The 19,615-nt window shown below is 36.7% G+C and overlaps 1 long non-coding RNA gene across 38 annotated transcripts in view; it reads right to left on the reverse strand.

Moving 5' to 3' along the window:
* Window positions 1–19,615, reverse strand: part of LOC147378299 (uncharacterized) — a 677,507-nt gene that overhangs the window by 571,929 nt on the left and 85,963 nt on the right. For all 38 annotated transcript variants that reach the window (XR_015145843.1, XR_015145817.1, XR_015145811.1 and 35 more), the window contains one exon: window positions 17,951–18,003. This is a non-coding gene — a long non-coding RNA (uncharacterized LOC147378299). The remainder of the gene's footprint in view (window positions 1–17,950; window positions 18,004–19,615) is intronic.

Genomic DNA, 19,615 nt, shown 5'->3' on the forward strand with positions numbered 1-19,615 from the left:
ATATAATATATTGCATCACATTATATTATATATAGTATTTAATATATATACAATGTAATATGTAATTTAATAATATACACAATGTAATAATTTAATTATAGTATATTATATATATATAAAATGCGTATATTATATATACACAATATAATATTACTCAGGGATAAAAATGAATGAAATCTTGCCATTTGCCACAACATGAATGACCAAAAGGATTTTATGTTAACTAAGTAAGAGAAAGACATATACCATACAATTTCATTTATATGTAGAATCTGAAAAACAAAACAAATAAAAATAATAAACCAAAACAGAGTCCTAGATACAGAGAACAAGCAGTTGCCAGAGGAGAGGGACATAGAGTAATAAGATAAATTAAAATAAGAGGTACAAGCTTCCATCTACAAAATAAATAAGTCATTAGTATGAAGCGTACAATGTGGGAAATATAGTCAATAATTATGTTACATCATTGAATGGTGACAGATGGTAATCAGACTTATCATAGCGATCATTTTGAAATGTACAAAAATACCAAATCACTACATTGTGCACTAATAACCAAAACAGTGTTGTAGGTCGATGAATTCACATCTATATAAGAGGATGAATGGTCACAAAACTTATTATGGTAATCATTTCATGATGTATGTAAGTCAAGTCATTATACTAAATGCTTGAAACTTATACAGAGCTGTGTATCAGTTGCTGCTGCTGCTAAGTCGCTTCAGTCGTGTCCGACTCTGTGCGACCCCATAGACAGAAGCCCACCAGGCTCCTCCATCCCTGGGATTCTCAAGGCAAGAACACTGGAGTGGGTTGCCATTTCTTTCTCCAATGTGTGAAAGTGAAAAGTGAAAGTGAAGTCACTCAGTCGTGTCTGACTCTTAGCGACCCAATGGACTGCAGCCTACCAGGCTCCTCCGTCCATGGGATTTAGCCACCGCCATTTTGGACTCCTTTTTCCTATTCTACCTACTTAACATTCCCCCCTCAAGAATTCCCAGTTCTTTGGGAATAGGGGCATCGAGGTCTTTCTGGCTACTTCCTGCTGAACTGGGACGGCGAGGGGTATCAGTTACTTTTCAGTAAAACTGGAAGAAACAATATAAAGTACAAATTATATTTTAACAAAAAAATAAAGTATAAATGAGGGTAGAACCAAAATTTCCTCATCCTCATCTACTACATTAAGCCACTAAGTACTAAGGGAGGATAAGCTAGCCTGATTTCCTACACTGGGTAACGTTCATTTAAATGAAACTATAAACAGCCCTCAAATTGCTAGGATCTGAATTAGACACAATAGATAATAAACAGTATAAATTTTGCCACTCCCTGCTGAAAATATAAATGGTTATACACAAGCATGTGTAATTTAGGCAAACAGGCTATCAGTTTCTACATGGCATATTTTCCTTATGCAGCCAAGGGTGACAAATTGACACATAGTAAATAGGATCAGTGTTAGTGAGTTGTTAAGCACTGCTGTTTATTTTTTTCCTTTTTGTTGATAGTGTAACAGTTCAATGCCTAGATGATGCTCTAATACTGGAATGCAAGCAGCAATTAACAAGCTGAAACTGAATCACATATAAACAAGCTTGAGCTTGTATTTTCATGAAAATACTGACAATTTTTTTTATGTTTAACTCTTTCTATTTTTTTTTATGCCTCATCACCCAGGCCTTCTTACCCCTCCTACAGATCTAGTACCTAGATTCACCTCTCTCAAAAGAGGCATGGTTTTCTTCTTTGAAGGAAAACATAAGTATAGGTGGCATTAGTTAAGTGCTACTATTTAACCCATTGGGCTTCCCTGGTGGCTCAGCTGGTAAAGAATCTGCCTGCAATGCAGGAGACCTGGGTTCGATCCCTGGGTTGGAAAGATCCCCTGGAGAAGGGAAAGGCTAACCACTCCAGTATTCTGGCCTGGAGAACTTCATGGACTGTACAGTCCATGGGGTAGCAAAGAGTTGGACACACAACTGTGGACTTTCACTTTCATTGTTTCAGTACAATTGTGATAACTAGTACATAAATTAAGCTACTTTCCTTCATGGATTACCTTTACTCTTTCTTGTATTTTATATGCTCAAATATAATTCCACAGATCAGATCAGATCAGATCAGTCGCTCAGTCGTGTCTGACTCTTTGCAACTCCATGAAATCCACAAAATACTGTTTTATTTGGCTTTATTCTCTACCAGTTTGAGAAATTACAATATAATTTTTCACTGCCATGCAATATCATGTGACTAATTCATGCCCTGCTTCATGACGCCTATCAGTGCATCATAGTAGCTAACAAGAACCTGTGACATAGTTTACTGGAGAAGGTTAAAAGAGCTCATGTCTACTCTGACTTGACAATCTAAATTACTATTGTTTTTCCCTGAGAGTGCTGCTCAAACTTTAATGTATCTAAGAATTGTGTGAAAAAAGTGATAGTTGCCCATGGACTGTAGCCAGAAAGGCACTTCTGTCCAAGGAATCTCCATGCCCTCCTCCAGGGGATCTTCCCAACCCAGGGATCAAACCGGAGTCTCTTATATCTCCTTGCATTGGCAGGTGGGTTCTTTACCATTAGCTCCACCTGGGAAGCCCTGAGGGCTAGTTAAAATGCAGATTTCTGGGTCCTATATCTTGAGGTTCTGATTCAGGAATTCCTGGCCTGAGGCCCAAGGTTTTTGCATTTCTAACAAGCCCCCAGATGAAGTGAATACAGCCTACTACCCTGTGTGGCTTCTACCTTCATTCTCCTGGAAGAGCCATTCAGATGTCCTTTTAACATACAAAACAAATGGACACTAAAATCCACCCTTGCATGTTATAAAAAGGGATATCCACCATTTAGCTCACATCATTAAGTCTGTTCAATAAAATATGACATTTAGGAAATGGTAGCATAGTAGTTTCCACCAAACATATCACACAATGATGCCCTCCCCCTTCAACTATGCCTCCTTGCTTAAAATCCGCATACTCATACAAGAGAAAACAATGATTTTTGCAGGAAACAAACCACTAGAAGAGCTTCATCTGTATTAAAACAGACATGTATCTGTGGATTCCCAGTGTTAACTATAACTGCCCCCAAAGCTGCATTGACTCAACTCCTCATTTCTAACATTTTAAAGACGGAGTTGATAGGTTTATGGACAAATCTATAGGCTACAGAACAGCAAGAATAAATAACAAATAAAATATAAAAATATCTATATGCCAGTCAAGTGCATGAGCATTTCAGAGAGAAGGAATTTAAGTGCCATGGCTTAGGGAATGCCTCAGTTTTCCTAGGGAAAGATGATAATAAAGTATCAGTTCTGTCCATTTCTAATCTAGGAAGAGATTAAGGAGAAGCTGAAGCTTTCTGGGTGAGCTTAACAAGAGAGGGATGACTAATGTTGAGGAAAGAAATATATTCTCTGCTTTAGAAAAAGAACTCATTTGTTTTGACAATGCCCATCTACCAGTAAGTAAGCTGAACAATTGATGCTTTCAAACTGTGGTGCTAGAGAAGACCCTGGAGAGTCCCTTGGACAGCAAGGAGGTCAAAACAATCTATCATAAAGGAAATTAACCCTGAACGTTCACTGGAAGGACTGATGCTGAAGCTCCAATACTTTGGCCACCTGATGCAAACAGCCAGTTCATCATGGTCAAGACCCTGATGCTGGCAAAGATTGAGGGCATGAAGACAAGAATGAGATGGTTGGATGGCATGACTGACTCAATGGACATGAATTTGAGCAAACTCTGGGAGATAGTGAAGGAAAGGGGAGCTTGGGGAGCTTGGGAACCTGCAATCCATGGGGTCACAAAGTCAGACATGAACAACAACAATCTATCAGTAAACCATTTTTCAGGACACACCTGATATATGCATGTTTACTTATTTTGAAATATTTGTGCTTACCATTATAACATTATTATATATAAATATTGCAAAACACAAATGAAAGTACATTTTTGAAAACTGAGCTAAAGATGAAATAAACATGCTTAAATGTCATACTTAGAAAATGGTTTATCATTAGCAATCCTACATATAAATTCATATTTAAATGGAATTATTGACAATTTCAACTTTTTGAAAGATAATGTGTCAGTGCAATGGAATAATTATTTTTGTAGCCTCTTAATGTGGTCCAATGTCCATATCAGGAGTAGACGAAACATTAGCTGTGCCAGCTTCTCCCATTTGCCTATGCTTGCATATTATATTGGGCTTCCTAGGTGGCACTAGCAGTAAAGAACCCACCTGTCAATGCAGGAGACATACAAAATAGGGGTTCAATCCCTGGATTGGGAAGATCCTGTGGAGGAGGTGACAGCAACCTGCTCCAGTATTCTTGCCTGGAGAATCCCATGGACAGAGGAGCCTGGAGAGCTATAGGTCATGGGGCCTCAAAGAGTCGGACACAACTGAAGTGACTTGCATGCCCGCATGCATATTATATCATATTCATTTGTATTCCTTTGTCAGAGTCTTTTTTAAGCTTTCCCTTTAAAGCCCTAGATAGAAATTATCTCTTCTTTTCTCCAGCTTGCTTCCTTATCACTCCTGGTATGTGCATCACTCTTTATTCAGTGATCAGTTACACTGCATATTCTGGAGCATCTTTTATTCCTTATTCTTCTCCTTACCTACTATAGTATCTTAGCCATAGAAAGTGATAATAATTATTTATTTATTAATGAGTTGATACAGGGAGAAAACACATCTTTCAAGGAAAGCATACTAAGGAACAGAAGAAGCTCTTCATTTTCAGTTAGGAATCCAACCTACTGTATTTCTTCTTTTATACATAAAGTCTTTAATTACAATTAATTTTCAGCGATAATCACAAAAGAGTGTTTTTCTATGAACCTCCTTGCCATGCCAACAGGATGATTACTCATATTCCACAAGAAATCTGGCACATCACATTACTTTCACTTATTTTTATACCGTGTAAATTGTCTCACATCTGATAAGTCGGCAACAGAACTCCTCCCTAGAGATGGACTAAAATAATTCAGGAGGAGGCAAATGTCTTTAAATCTAAAAAATTTCAGAACATATCTGCTTTGAATGTTATAGAGAGAGGATAATAAATGTACATTAGCTGGTCTCTTTAACCAGTGTTGCAATATATATCTATAATTCTTGTGGTTCATGAAAGCACTGATTTTTTTTTTACATAAATGTATTGAGAATACTAATTCTGCCAGTAGAAAATGTCAACTATTTCTCAAAACATCCCTAACATCACAATCTAGGAAACTTTAATAGAAGTGAAATATTTTAAAATGTTGAAAAAAATACTTAAAATGACTTACGTTGACTCTTGGAAAGTATCAGGAGAAACAATGAATTTATGTAAGCAACATGGCCAAAAGCAAGCAAAGTATTTATTTTAAAAAAATCACAGGGAAAGTACATGTGTCAACTCTTTCCTCTGAAAAATCTTGTATTATGAATGATTGGGCTGGTAGGTTTATTATACAATTTTCAGTTAAAAGAAAGTAGCAAAATTATTTTCCATTTCATAGTTAATTTAGACACACAAACTTAAAGTTCTTCAAAAATGCTTTATGATAGTTTTGTTGAGGACAGCGTGGGACTTTACTTACTTGAAATTCACCTACAATGGTGGTCAAATAGCCACAGATGTCACTTAGAAGTTTTACTGAGGCCTATTAACATTTATTTCTCTTTCACATGCAAGTATTTTCCATTTTTAGCAGATCTGTGGATACACAAAGGCATTCAGTGCAGCATGCACGTCTAAATCCAATTTATATTTAATTTGGAAAAAAACTGAAAAGATTTTATACTCTCCATTTTTAATGCCATCCTAATGAAGAATCAACATATCAGGTATCTGAAAACCCAACTGCTAATATAGGTTGGGAGTAAGATATGACATAATTTATGTTTGCTCTAGATAGCATCTGATGCCAGTGGTTGTGGAGATTAAGGCAGGAGCTCATGAGATCACCAAGGTCCCTGACCTTGGTGCTGTACTGGTAAAGAAGCATGATACAAAGAGATGAATGAAGGACTTTATCCATAGGAATCCTGAATATTCTGGAAAACAAGGACTGGTAGAAGATCAAAGATGTCATGCAACAAGATATGATTCTTTAATTCTAACACCTGCATATAATAACAGATCCTAAATAACACTCAATTGTAATACATACTAAGATTCTAGAGTCTTTTTATTTGGACCCTTAACATCCCTAATGCTCCCAGACAGAATCAAGCAAACTCCTTGGAATTCTGAATGACCCTGAGTTATGTGAGAAAGATACAGTCCCTAGAAGAGATAAAAACCACCAAAGTGTCTGTCTGAGCATGCTAGGAGGCAAAACACAAAGATATAAATCTAAAGACATAACCCTGCCCTTTAAGAGAGTTCCATAATCTACAAGTAGATACCCACATATCATACACTGTGCCATTACATAAAGTAACAGACAAGGGCAGATGACATATTTCTTTAAACCTTCAATCTCAATCTTTTAATTTACTGACAACAATTGTGCTTCTCTTAGAGGAATCACTGATAAGAAACTATCTTAATTATTTGGATAGGCATGTTTAAATGCTGAACTCAGTACCCACATACTCGTGAATACATACAATAGAAGAAAAAATAATCAAAGGTTTTCTTATTTTTTAGAAAGAATATGAAAATGTGAGCAAAGTCTTCACAGAGGATATTTCCAGCCTATTATTATTTCTAGTTAGCTTGGTGTTATCTTTGAAACTCCTCACTTAATCTTGGAAAGCACTTTTTAGAGCTTTAAAACCTATCTGGAATTAACTCAGAAAAGAAAAAGAAAAAAAAAAAAAAAAAAACCCCACAACATCTCCAAAGGAAAGATTTTTATTGTGGGAAAATACAGATAAAATCAAAAATCATAAAACTTATCTTACTGATAAGCATTTCAGTTGTCAACCATACGGCAACTTCTGCCTACATTCAAATGAGATCCCTGACAGCTTCTATGGGGCATACATGAAAAAACTAAGTCATTTGTTCCCCATCCCTGCTAAGAGAACAGCAACTGTGGGATCTCAGGAAGAGGAAAGCTAAGAAGAGCCATAGTAGAGGCAGACCAAATCCAAGAAAGAGAAAGCTTAATTTTCCAATAACCTATTGTGGCTAATATTCACACTGTAATCCCTAGGCCAGCAGCATCAACACTACCTGATGTGCTAGGCAGAAAAATGAACCCACAATAATGCCTATATCACAATCCCTGAAACCTGTGATTATGTTGCCTTACATTAGGGGTCCCCAGCCTCTGGGATCTAATGCCTGAGGGCCTGAAGTGGCATTAATGTAATAATGATAGAAATAAAGTGCACTATAAATGTAATGCACTTGAATCATCCCAAAGTGAAGTGAAAGTGAAGTCGCTCAGTCGTGTCCGACTCTTAGCGACTGCGTGGACTGCAGCCCACCAGACTCCACCGTCCATGGGATTTTCCAGGCAAGAGTACTGGAGTGGGGTGCCATTGCCTTCTCCAAATCATCCCAAAACCATCCCCCTAATCTTAGTCCAAGGAAAAACCATCTTCCACAAAACCATTCCCTGGTACCAAACAGGTTGGGGACAACTGCTACTTGGCAAAAGAGATTGTTGATTAAGATATGATTAAGTTAAGGGTCTTGAGGTGGGAAGATTATGTTAGATTATCTAGATAGATCCAATGTAATCACAGGGTTTTATAAATGAAAAAGGCACAAGAGAGTCATGGGTCAGAATCAGAAAGAAACATGAATATGGTGGAAGACGTTACAGGCTAAGCAATGCAGACAACATCTAGAAACAGCAGATAACAAGGATGTTTTCCCCTAGAGCTTCCAGAAAAATACCTTGATTTTAACACATACAGATCAGATTCTGACTGCTGACCTCTAGAATTAGAAGTTAATATATTCACTTTGATGGTTTTATATCACTAAAGATCAAAGTAAAGTGTCATAGCAGTCATAGGAAACTAAAATATTTTGGAATGTCTTAGCAATGTGAATTGTGAAGAACTCTCCAAAGCTTATTAAATAAAAAACTTAGAGGAGGGATAGCTGTTTTACCAAGCCCTCCAGGTCATTCTGTATACCCTAAACATTGAGCACAGTTAGAACCAGTCATGGAACAACAGACTGGTTCAAAATTGGGAAAGGAGTACATCAAGGCTGTGTATTGTCACACTGCTTATTTAATTTATATGCAGAGTACATCATGTGAAATGTGGGGCTGGATGAAGCACAAGCTGGAATCAAGATTGCTGGGAGAAATATCGATAACCTCAGGCATGTAGATGACACCACCCTAAGGGCAGAAAGTGAGGAGGAACTAATGAACCTCTAGATGAAGGTGAAAGAGGAGAGTGAAAAAGCTGGTTTAAAACTCAACATTAAAAAAAAAAAGATTGTGGCATCTGGTCCCATCATTTCATGGCAAATAGATGGGGAAACACTGCAAATAGTGACAGACTTTATTTTCTTGGGCTTCAAAATCACTGCAGATGGTGACTGCAGCCATGAAATTGAAAGATGTTTGCTCCTTGGAAGAAAAGCTATGACAAACCTAGACAGCATATTAAAAAGCAGAGACATTACTTTGCCAACAAAGGCCCATCTAGTCAAAAACTACTGGTTTTCCAGTAGTCATGCATAGATGTGAGAGTTGGACTATAAAGAATTCTGAGCACTGAAGAATGAATGTTTTTGAACTGTGGTGTGGGAAAAGACTCTTGAGACTCCCTTGGACAGCAAGGAGATCAAACCAGTCAATCCTAAAGGAAATCAGCCCTGAATATTCATTGAAAGGAGTGATGCTGAAGCTGAATCTCCAATAGTTTGGCCACCTGATGTGAAAAAATGACTCATAGGAAAAGACCCTGATGCTGGGAAAAATTGAAGGCAGGAGGAAAAGCGGATGACAAGAAGATGAAATGGTTGGATGGCATCACTGACTCAATGGACATGAGTTTTGAGTATGCTCCAGGAGATGGTGAAGGATAGGAAAGCCTGGCATTCTGCAGTCCATGGGGTCACAAAGAGTCAGACACAACTGAGTGACTGAACAACGAGACATTGAGAACTATTATTCTATACCAAACCCTCTTACACGCTGAACTTTGCCTAAATACACAATAAACAATATGCATTTTGGACTTCCCAGGTGGCACCAGTGGTAAAGAACCCACCTGCCAAAGCAGGAGATGTAAGTGACATGGGTTCGAGCTCTGGGTCAGGAAGATCCCCTAGAAAAGGGCATGGCAACCCATTTCAGAATTCTTGCCTGGAGAACCCCATGAAGAGAGGGGCCTGGTGGGCTACAGTCCATAGGATCAACATAACTGAGTGACTTAGCAGGGACCCAATATGTATTTCTTGAAGACCTCTTTAATAAAGTTGGAAATATCAAAAGAACATTTCATCCAAAGATGGGCACAATAAAGGACAGACATGGTAAAGATCTAATAGAAACTGAAGAGATCCAGGAAAGATGGAAAGAATACAAAGAACTGTACAAAAAAGATCTTAATGACCCAGATAACCATGATGGTATGGTTACTCACCCAGAGCCAGACATTCTAGAGTGTGAAGTTGAATGGGCCTTATGAAGCATTGCTGTCAATAAAGCTAATGAAGGCAATGGAATTCCAGCAGAGCTATTTAAAATCTTAAAACATGGGATGCTATCAAAGTGCTGCACTCAATATGTCAGCAAATTTGGGAAATACAGCAGTGGCCACTGTACTGAAAAAGGTCAATCCTCATCCCATTTCCCAAGAATGGCAGTACTAAAGAATGTTCAAACTACTGGACAATTGCACTCATCTCCCATGCCAGTAAGGTTATGCTCAAAATCATGCATGTTAAGCTTCAGCATTACATGCATGGAGAATTTCCAAATGTTCAAGCTGGGTTTAGAAAAGACAGAGGAACCAGCGATCCAATTGCCAACATTTGCTGGATCATAGAGAAAGCAAGGGAATTCCAGAAAAAACATCTATCTCTGCTTCATCAACTCTGCTAAAACCTTTGACTGTGTGGATCTTAACAAACTGTGGAAAACTCTTAAAGAGATGGGAATACCAGACCACCTTACCTGTCTCCTGAGAAACCTGTATGTGAGTCAAAAAGCAACAGTAAGAACCCTGTATGAATAACTGACTGGTTCAGGACTGAGAAAGGAGTTTGACAAGGCTGTCTATTGTCATCCTACTTATTTAACTTATATGCAGAGTACATCATGAGAAATGCCAGGCTGGATGAGTTACAAGCTGGAATCAAGATTGCTGGGAGCAATATCAACTACCTCAGAAATGCAAATGATACCACTCTAATGGCAGAAAGTGAAAAGGAGCTAAAGAACCTCTTGATGAGGGTGAAGGAAGAGAGTAAAAAAATAGGCTTAAAACTATGTATTAAATAAACTAAGATCATGGCACCCAGTCCCATCTCTTCATGGCAAATAGAAGGGGAAAAGATGGATGCAGTGACAGATTTCCTCTTCTTAGGCTCTGAAGTCACTGTGAATGGTGACTGAAGCCATGAAATTAGAAGATGATTCCTTCTTGTCAGGAAAGCTATGACAAACCTAGACTGTGTTAAAAAGCAAAGGCATCACTTAGCTGACAAAGGTCCATATGGTCAAGGCTATGGTCTTTTCAGTAGTCACATACATTTGTGAAAGCTGGACCATAAAGAAGGCAGAGCACCGAAGAAGTGATGCTTTCAAACTATCTGGAGAAGACTCTTGAGAGCCCCTTGGACAGCTAGGAGATCAAACCAGTCAGTCTTAAAGGAAATCAGTCCTGAATATTCATTGGAAGGACTGATGCTGAAGCTGAAGCTCCAATACATTGGCCACCTGGTGCAAAAAGCCTTGGATTTTGAAAAGTCCCTTTTCATTGGAAAAGATCCTGATTTTGGCAAAGATTGAAGGCAGAAGGAGAAAAGGGTGTCAGAAGATGAGACAGTTGGATGGCATCACTGACTCAATGGACATGAACTTGAGCAAACCCCAGGAGATAGTGAAGGACAGGGAAGACTGGCATGTTGCAGTCCATGGGGTTGTGAAGAGTCGGTCAAGTCTTCGTGACTGAACAACAATATGCATTTTAATATCAAGCCATATCATACTGAAGCAATTAGTCACAAAATGAACCATAAAATTATGATTAATTGGTATGCATTGTTTATCTATTGCTATATAATAAATTACCACAAACAGCAGCTTGAAACAACACATTTATCTTACAGTTTTTATGGGTCAGGAATTTGGGCATATCCTAACTGAGTCCTCTGCTTCAGTCTCTCTCACAAGGCTGCAGTCAGAGAATCAAGCAAGGCTGACAGCTTATATAGAGGCTCAGATAGAGAAATATTTAACTCTAAAATCATATGACATTAGCAGATTTTCCTTGGTTCCTAGTAGGTCTCATTTTCTGGCCACCTGGGATAGACCCAAAGGGTAGGCTGCTACATCAAAGCCAGCAAGTAAATCTCTTTGTATACTATCCAGCCACTGACCACAGACAATAGCTATCAAGATGGAAGTTAGATTTTTTTAAATTTTAAATGAAACAAAGATTATTTTTAATGATAAAAAGGTACAATTCACAAAGCAGAGAGACATCATAAACTACTAGCCACTTTAACAACAAAGAAACAAAGATACATAAAGCAAAAGTCATTAGAAATATAAGTGAAAAGAAAAAATATATAATCATAGTGAGACATATTAACATTTCTCTGAGAATATTTTATCACGTTCAGGAAAAGTAAGATATAATCATCTTGAATTATGTCATTAATAATTTAAATATAAGAGATTTATATTTAATTAATTTATATTAATCATATGCTACACAAATATATTTAAAATTTTGTATCTCATATGTTGTTACTAGATGTCCATAGGACGTTTAGAAAAACTGGCAAAAAGATAAACATTACAAAATTTCAAAAAGTAGAATTCTTTGTGTGTGTGTGTGATTCAGTTATACATACAAACATATATTATTTTTGAAAGTATTTTCCATCATAGGTTATTATAAGATATTGACTATAGTTCCCTGGCTATACAGTAAATTTTTGTTGCTTGTTGCATATCTACTTTTTAAAATTATAAATCTAGCATTCTATTCATACCAAGTCAAAGAAGTGAAATTAAAATATCACAAATTTTTTAGTTAGGCAAAAATTCTTAAGTTTACTTATATATATATATTATACATATTACTTATATATATGTATACAAAAGTTTTTCTTCTATGCTTGATAAAGGCTTGAAAAAGAATCTCAAATAATTCAATATTTTACTAGTCTCCTTAACATTACCAACTCTTCTTCTTCCTGCTTTTAGAGATTATTTTAGGAAAATTTGTGTCAGAATAAAAAATTCCTGCTGTTCTTCCAGCAGCTACATCCCTTTTCTTCCTTGGACCTTCTCTTAGGACTCGGACCTGAAAGTCATCCCTCAAGATACTATGCTATGTCATTTGCGCTTGACCCCATATCATCAGTATATGCTTTGGTGTTAAAAATATCAGCAATAAATGTAACAGGTCTCATGTAAATAAATACATGTATAAATCAAAATATTTATCATCAAGATGAATCTTGTTATACAAAGAATCACATTCAGTAATAACATTTGACTCAATCAAATGAGCCATTACTTAATGAAACACCCTAGTCATTGAGAGTAAACATTTTTAGATTGGTGTGTATTTTCATATGGGACCTCTTCGTTCTCTCGGATTCATATCCTTAAACATTTCCAAACGCTGATAGAATCATTCGTCTTGTATGTAAACCATCTGAATTCTTATTTTCCCCCATTTATATTTCCTCTATATATTTAGTAGTAGCTTTAAAATGCATATAGTTTAGATTGAAATTGAGGTCATGTGCATAAATCATTTTTTAAAAGATAGAGGCACCACCCTTACAGGCTTTATAACTCCCTATCACCTTTGGAAAACCATCCAAGCTTCTCTACCTTTTCTAAATCTTGAAGGTTTACTCTATCTAGAATGCTATCTGAAGATTTCTGTTTGTGGCTTTGGAGGGGGAAGGAGGAAAGGCTGGATTATCCTTGAAGTCTCCTGGTTCCCTAAATACAGGCTGATGTGTGGTCATCAGGTACTTTCTAGACCTTGTAAAGCACAGCATAAATCACATGGTATTCTCAGTCAGCCCATCTACTGAGGTCATGTTTGGAAATCAGGATACAAAGGTTAGTCTCTTGATAGATGCCTAAATATTTGTTGGAAGGACTGATGCTGAAGTTGAAGCTCCAATACTTTGGCCACCTGATGTGAAGAGCTGACTCACTGGAAAAGACCCTGATGCTGGGAAAGATTGAGGGCAAGAGGAGAAGGGGGCAACAGAGGATGAGATGGTTGGAGGGCATCACTGACTCAATGGACATGAATTTGAGCAAACTCTGGGAGATAACGGAGGACAGGGAAACCTGGCATACTGCAGTCCATGGGGTTGCAAAGAGTTGTACACAACTTAGCAACTGAACAACAAGACAGCACAGAAGGGCTTATATCCTGTGTGTATTATGTAAGAGAGGGATGCAGCCCCTTCACCAGGTTGTTCAGTAGGAGAACTGCTTAATTGGTGACTGATTGTAATATTTATGACCTTTTCTCTAGATATTTTGTTTAATACTGGGGCAGAGTTGCCTCCTCCTTGGTCAACAGTCCTGAAATGGTGCTCATGTACCGTATTATTAGAGACCGAGGCAAACTCCCAAACATCACATATTCTAAGAATATTTCTAAGAGTTCTCCACTGGGCAGCATAACTATCAGAAATAAACACACATGTAAATTAGTGTATTCCTCTTTAGCTGAAAAGTTGATGACATTTGGACCTTTGAAAGAGAGAAACAAACCAGATTATTCTCTTCTTTTGATACGAGATATAGCAATCAATTTAACTCCATTAAAAAAATCAAACCTTTTTGATTTAAATGAGTAAAAGTAGGATCACATCTTAACTGCTCTCTGGAAAATTATTTTTATATTATGTGGCAATTATGCTTGGTGGAGAGATTAATTTATAGCATGACGCTTTTAATAGCAGCAGTTAATTTGATCATTAAAACAGGACACAGAGTCAAAACCAAACTACAGAATTGGAAGTTCTTATTTTAGGCATTTCATGCCAAATGAAATACAAAGATCACCTAGAGGAAAAATGCTATAGTCTTACTGCATGCTTTAGTTTTTATAATATAAAAAATCACTGGAAGTTAAAATGATTCCAGCACTTTGCAATTAAGCGAGAAACTTTAGAGAAATGAGTTGTTGGAAAGGAAATACAACTGTAACTATTTATACCCTCTATAATATTGGCACTTCTTTTTCAAATGACAGGACATGTAACACAAGTCAGTCTTCCTCACACAGAAATAAAAACCAAATTGAAATTGTATAACAAGCCTGGCAATATGAAAGCAGTGGGACAGTACACATTTTCCTTCTTCTAGGAGAACAAGTTATAAAGAACTTCAGAGAATGCAGTTCTAGGAACAAAATACTGTAAAACACACACACACGTGCATGCGCATGCACACACAAAAGGCTGAAATGTCTCACAATCCCTGTCCCAGAGGATGTCTAGAATTTTCTCCAATTCTGCTTTCTTACTACTTCTCTGAGGTCCTGTATTATATGCCATGGTAGGAAATGTTTTAGTCTCTGTGACTTGCCACCATAAATTTTATTTCTAATCTGTCCCTCATGTAATATGTTCTACAACTGTTCTTCATGTACTCTTCCTTCCAAGATCCTAGATAAAGAAGCAGCCCTGTCTAGATATTACAATTCCCAACACAGAGAGAAAATAGAAAAGTATCATCTTGCAGTTATGGTTAAGTTCTCTTCTTGAAAGCAGAACATACCACTTCCAAAGCAAGTCATTGGGCCAAGCCTGATGGCCATAGCACATGGATGCAGAATCCAGCAAGAAGGGAACATATTGAAAAATAATCAAACTTATTACAGATCATCACACTCAAATAAATAACTTGATATCAACAGTGATCAGTTTTTGGAGAAATGAGCTAAGTTGTTGGGATTTAGGGAATTTTTTTTTTTTTAATTTTCTTAAGTGATCCACTCAGACTTTCTTTGATTATGACTAAGAGAAGAATTTTAGTTGAGAGTTTAGATCTTAAGTATTCTTCCTACATAGGAACACCTCCATCTTCATCAGAGTGCAGGGTACATTCTAGCAAAAGTAAGTCAGCTCCTCTTGGCTCATTTTCATGACATATATTTTTATTACCAAAGTTTTACTATGATAGTAATATGTGGTCATGATAAAAAAAATTCTAATAGCAAAAGTAAGCAACACAGCAAAATTTTAAAAGCCCACTACATCCCTTAGTCCCACTCTGCACTCTTTGCAGATAGTTCTCAAAATCATTCTAGACATTGTTCATGCATATACTCTTTGTTTCCTCATTTGAAAACTAAGAATAATAATATCACCACAAATGATTTTTGTATCCAATGACTTAAAAAATGTGAAACTTTTAGCAGAGTACCTTACACATAGTAAATTGTTACAATCATTACTTTTGCCAAGCACTGCTCTAAGTGCTTTGCAGGTATTTATTTACCCACACATTCACATCCACACACACTCACATGAACTCCAGCACCAAATCACCCTCCACCATCAAGGACACATGCACTTTAATTACTATTTAAAATATCATCTTAAAATAGTTTACCATGTTAACTCAAATACATCTCACTCATTTTTCAAAGGCTACATCTCACTCATTTTTCATTTTCAGAGACTTCCTTGGTGGCTCAGATGGTAAAGCATCTGCCTACAATGCGGGAGACCTGGGTTCGATCCCTGGGTTGGGAAGATCCTCTGGAGAAGGAAATGGCAACCCACTACAGTATTCTTGCCTGAAAAATCCCATGGACAGAGGAGCATGGTAGGCTGCAGTCCATGTGGTCGCAAAGAGTCAGACATGACTGAGTGACTTCACTCATTCATGAGGTATCCCACTAAATGGGTTGCGCTAGATTTATTTAACCAAAAACCTTTCTTAAGGATTTTCTCTTTTTCCATTATAAAAACACAGAAATAAACATGCTTGTGCTATAGTGTCAGTTCTTAGAAATCAAATCACTCAATCAAATCTACACACTTTTAATTTTGAGTGATTTTTGCCAAGTTTTCCCTGAGATGGTCACTGAGGCTTTTAACAAAGCCCTGATTCTGATTGGATTGCACTTTCCTCCCTCATTGAATAATTTCATGTATGTATGATTTACTTTGGCTAATAACATGAAACTAGTAGAAATATTATAACATGCTACATATTTCACTACAACCCACCTTTCCCTCACCACAGTAAAAGAAAAAGTTCAAATAGCAACTCCTTCATCAGTTTGTTCATTTAGTGAGGACAGAACAGAGGAGAGCTCATCTGAGAAGGGTATGTAGCATAGAAATAACCCTTCCAGTTTTAAGTCCCAAAGAGTTCAAGATGGTTTGTTTTCATAAACAAATTTGTCAAAATAGCAGTAACTATTACAATAGAATTGCTCTTTATAAAGAAATCACAAATTTTTTTTACACTTGGATTCATATTCAGGAAAAATCAAATTGTAAACAGTTGACTGTTCTAGGAAGTAGAAGATAGGTATTAAAAGGTATATCTGACAAAAGTATGCTCCAAAATGAATAGATTATTGTTAAAATTAGTCAAAATATAATAGTTCCTTCTCTGTGATTATTTAAATTTTAAAGAAAACAATTCTCTTGATAAGTTACAAAGGATAGTTTTACGGTTGATGTTTATTTTTCACATGATATTCACTGCATATCATAAAACAGACAAATACTTGTCACTTAAATCTATGTAGGCATATAAAAATCAACTATAAAATTTGACTGGAGTGCCATAATCATTAATGGAACTACAGTCTGGATTCCATTTTCTGAATATGTGGGACAACATTATATACCAATTCTTCCAGTCATATTTATGATATGCTACTTTCTATGTATCCTTCCTAGACAGAACCTTGTAAACCCAAAGGTGATGTGCTATGTATACTGCAGGACAAATTGAGAGAACTCTCAGAGTGCTTCACTGTTTTCCCATCTGAATTTAACTGCCCCCATTCAACACTTCCTTATCTGAGTGGAGAAGACCCAACTGCATATATGTTAGGTCCAGACAGAATTCCAGTAGCAGCTGATTTTTCTTAAACAGAAGCATATTGCTTTGTGCCTTAGATAATTTCACCATTCCTGATTTTTTCCTAAGATTACTTATGATCTCCTTGAGTGCTAGACAGACTTCTCTGCCCTCCAGAGGTAGGCAGCTTGATCCTTTCAATGACACCATCTGTCTCATGTCCCCACCAAAGGACAAGAGCTAGTTACCCTTCATGTACCTTTCAGAACATTTCTGAACAAGTTTTGTTGGGCACTTCTAGGCATTTTGGTTCAACTTTTAAAACTGTTAATTGTTGTCATAGCTCCTTTCCATTACAGCTGAGAGATTAGATGGATGAATTTTTTGAACAAATAAGGATATTGTCTAGATATTGCCCTGAGGAATGCTGTGCTAAGTCACTTCAGTCGTGTCTGACTGTGTGTGACCCCCATAGACGGCAGCCTATCAGGGTCCCCTGTCCCTGGGATTCTCCAGGCAAGAACACTGGAGTGGGTTGCCATTTCCTTCTCCAATGCATGAAAGTGAAAAGTGAAAGTGAAGTTGCTCAGTTGTGTCCGACTCTGTGCGACCCTATGGACTGCTGCCTACCAGGCTCCTCCGTCCATGGGATTTTCCAGGCAAGAGTACTGAAGTGGGGTGCCATTGCCTTCTCCAGGACAATGTTAATCTGCTGGTTGGGCTGAGGCGAGAAGGGAAGCATACCTTAAAGAGTCTCTGCTGACACCACCATCTCATTCAGCTCCTCGGATTCCGTGCTGAAAAAGAAAAGTTTAAATTTTGTTAAAATTCAAATTGGATACTCAAGGAAAAAAAGTCTTACGTTCTAACATACATGAAGCTATATGTTATATATATATATATATATAATGATGTTAAAGATTTTATGTTGAAATACTTTTCATTGTAAGGTTGAACTCATCAATTTTTAGTTTCAAATTCTTATATTCTTTACTGAATGTCAAAAAAAGGCCAGAGAACACATATGAGTGAGAATTTGTAAATCATATGCAACTTTATTTTAGGACTATATTTAGTTCTTGCTAGAAAAAAAGTTAAAAGTTATCCCATACAATTTGGTTTACAAAAAAATAACCATATAATATGGTAGGCTTTACAAAAAAACTGCTGTAGTAATTGTTTCCTTTTTGTATTAAGCATCAATTTTTCTTGTACATCTTAAATTTAAGTGGGTATATTAACAATTCCTGTAATTTATATACCTAGTCATATCTGTTTCTCTCAAATGTATAATGGATTATATTAACACTATTCTAAAGTAAGTGTTGGCTTGCTAAATATTGCATCAGGGGCTATAAGAAAAATACGAATATACCAATATATTGGTTTTATAATACCAACTCTCAAAATTATTGTTAAGTTTCTTAGTATTATAATGGTATACTTTGATAAATCAATTAGAAATTAGAGTTGTCTTCTATTTAAAGTAAGCAAAGGCCAATTTGCATATATATATATATATATTTGCTTGTTTTGTGGTAAAATTCTTATTGAAGCTATCTAATATAAGAGGAAAGGAATACTTTTTATCATCTATATTTTATGTGTGTGTAAACAATAAAGGAATATTGTGCTTTTAATTTGCAAACTTAAAAATTCAAAATCATCTCAAAATTATTTTATTCTTTACGAAAAATAAGAGAATAAGCATTTATTCACAAGTAAATACATTACAGATTTTAAATAGTTCTTGAGAGGTACGCTGTGATTATACTCTTCAACTTAATGAATGTGTGCCCTTGGTATTATTCTGTACCTTGAACTTTGAATTCTTTGAACATTTTCAATTAAATTCTATATTTCATTTGTGGAAGAACTATCTATAAAAACATGAAAGGTAAAAAGAAAACTTAGTTATGACTGGAGAAATTGAGAGCTAAAGTAGTGAAACAACTAAAAGCTGAGTTTGTTGTTGTTGTTTAGTTGCTAAGTCACATCCTACTCTGTGATCCCATGGACTAGTAGTCTCCTAGGCTCCTCTACCATGGGATTTTCCAGGCAAGAAGACTGGAGTGGGTTGTAATTTCCTACACTGCTAAATGCTAAATCACTTCAGTCGTGTCCAACTCTGTGCGACCCCATAGACAGCAGCCCCCCACCCCATCCCTGGGATTTTCCAGGCAAGAACACTGGAGTAGGTTGCCATTTCCTTCTCCAAGGCATGAAAGTGAAAAGTGAAAGTGAAGTCGCTGTCGTATCCGACTCTTAGCGACCCCATGGACTGCAGCCCACCAGGCTCCTCCATCCATGGAATTTTCTAGGCAAGAGTACTGGAGTGGGGTGCCACTGCCTTCTCCAAATTTCCTACATTAATTTATAACAATTTCTGTGTATAGCAACAGGTCTTTG

This window comes from Bos grunniens, chromosome 2 (genome assembly GCF_055505025.1).
Source record: "Bos grunniens cultivar Pamir isolate PY7600 chromosome 2, Bosgru_T2T1.0, whole genome shotgun sequence".
In the NCBI taxonomy this organism is placed as follows: Eukaryota; Metazoa; Chordata; class Mammalia; order Artiodactyla; family Bovidae; genus Bos; species Bos grunniens.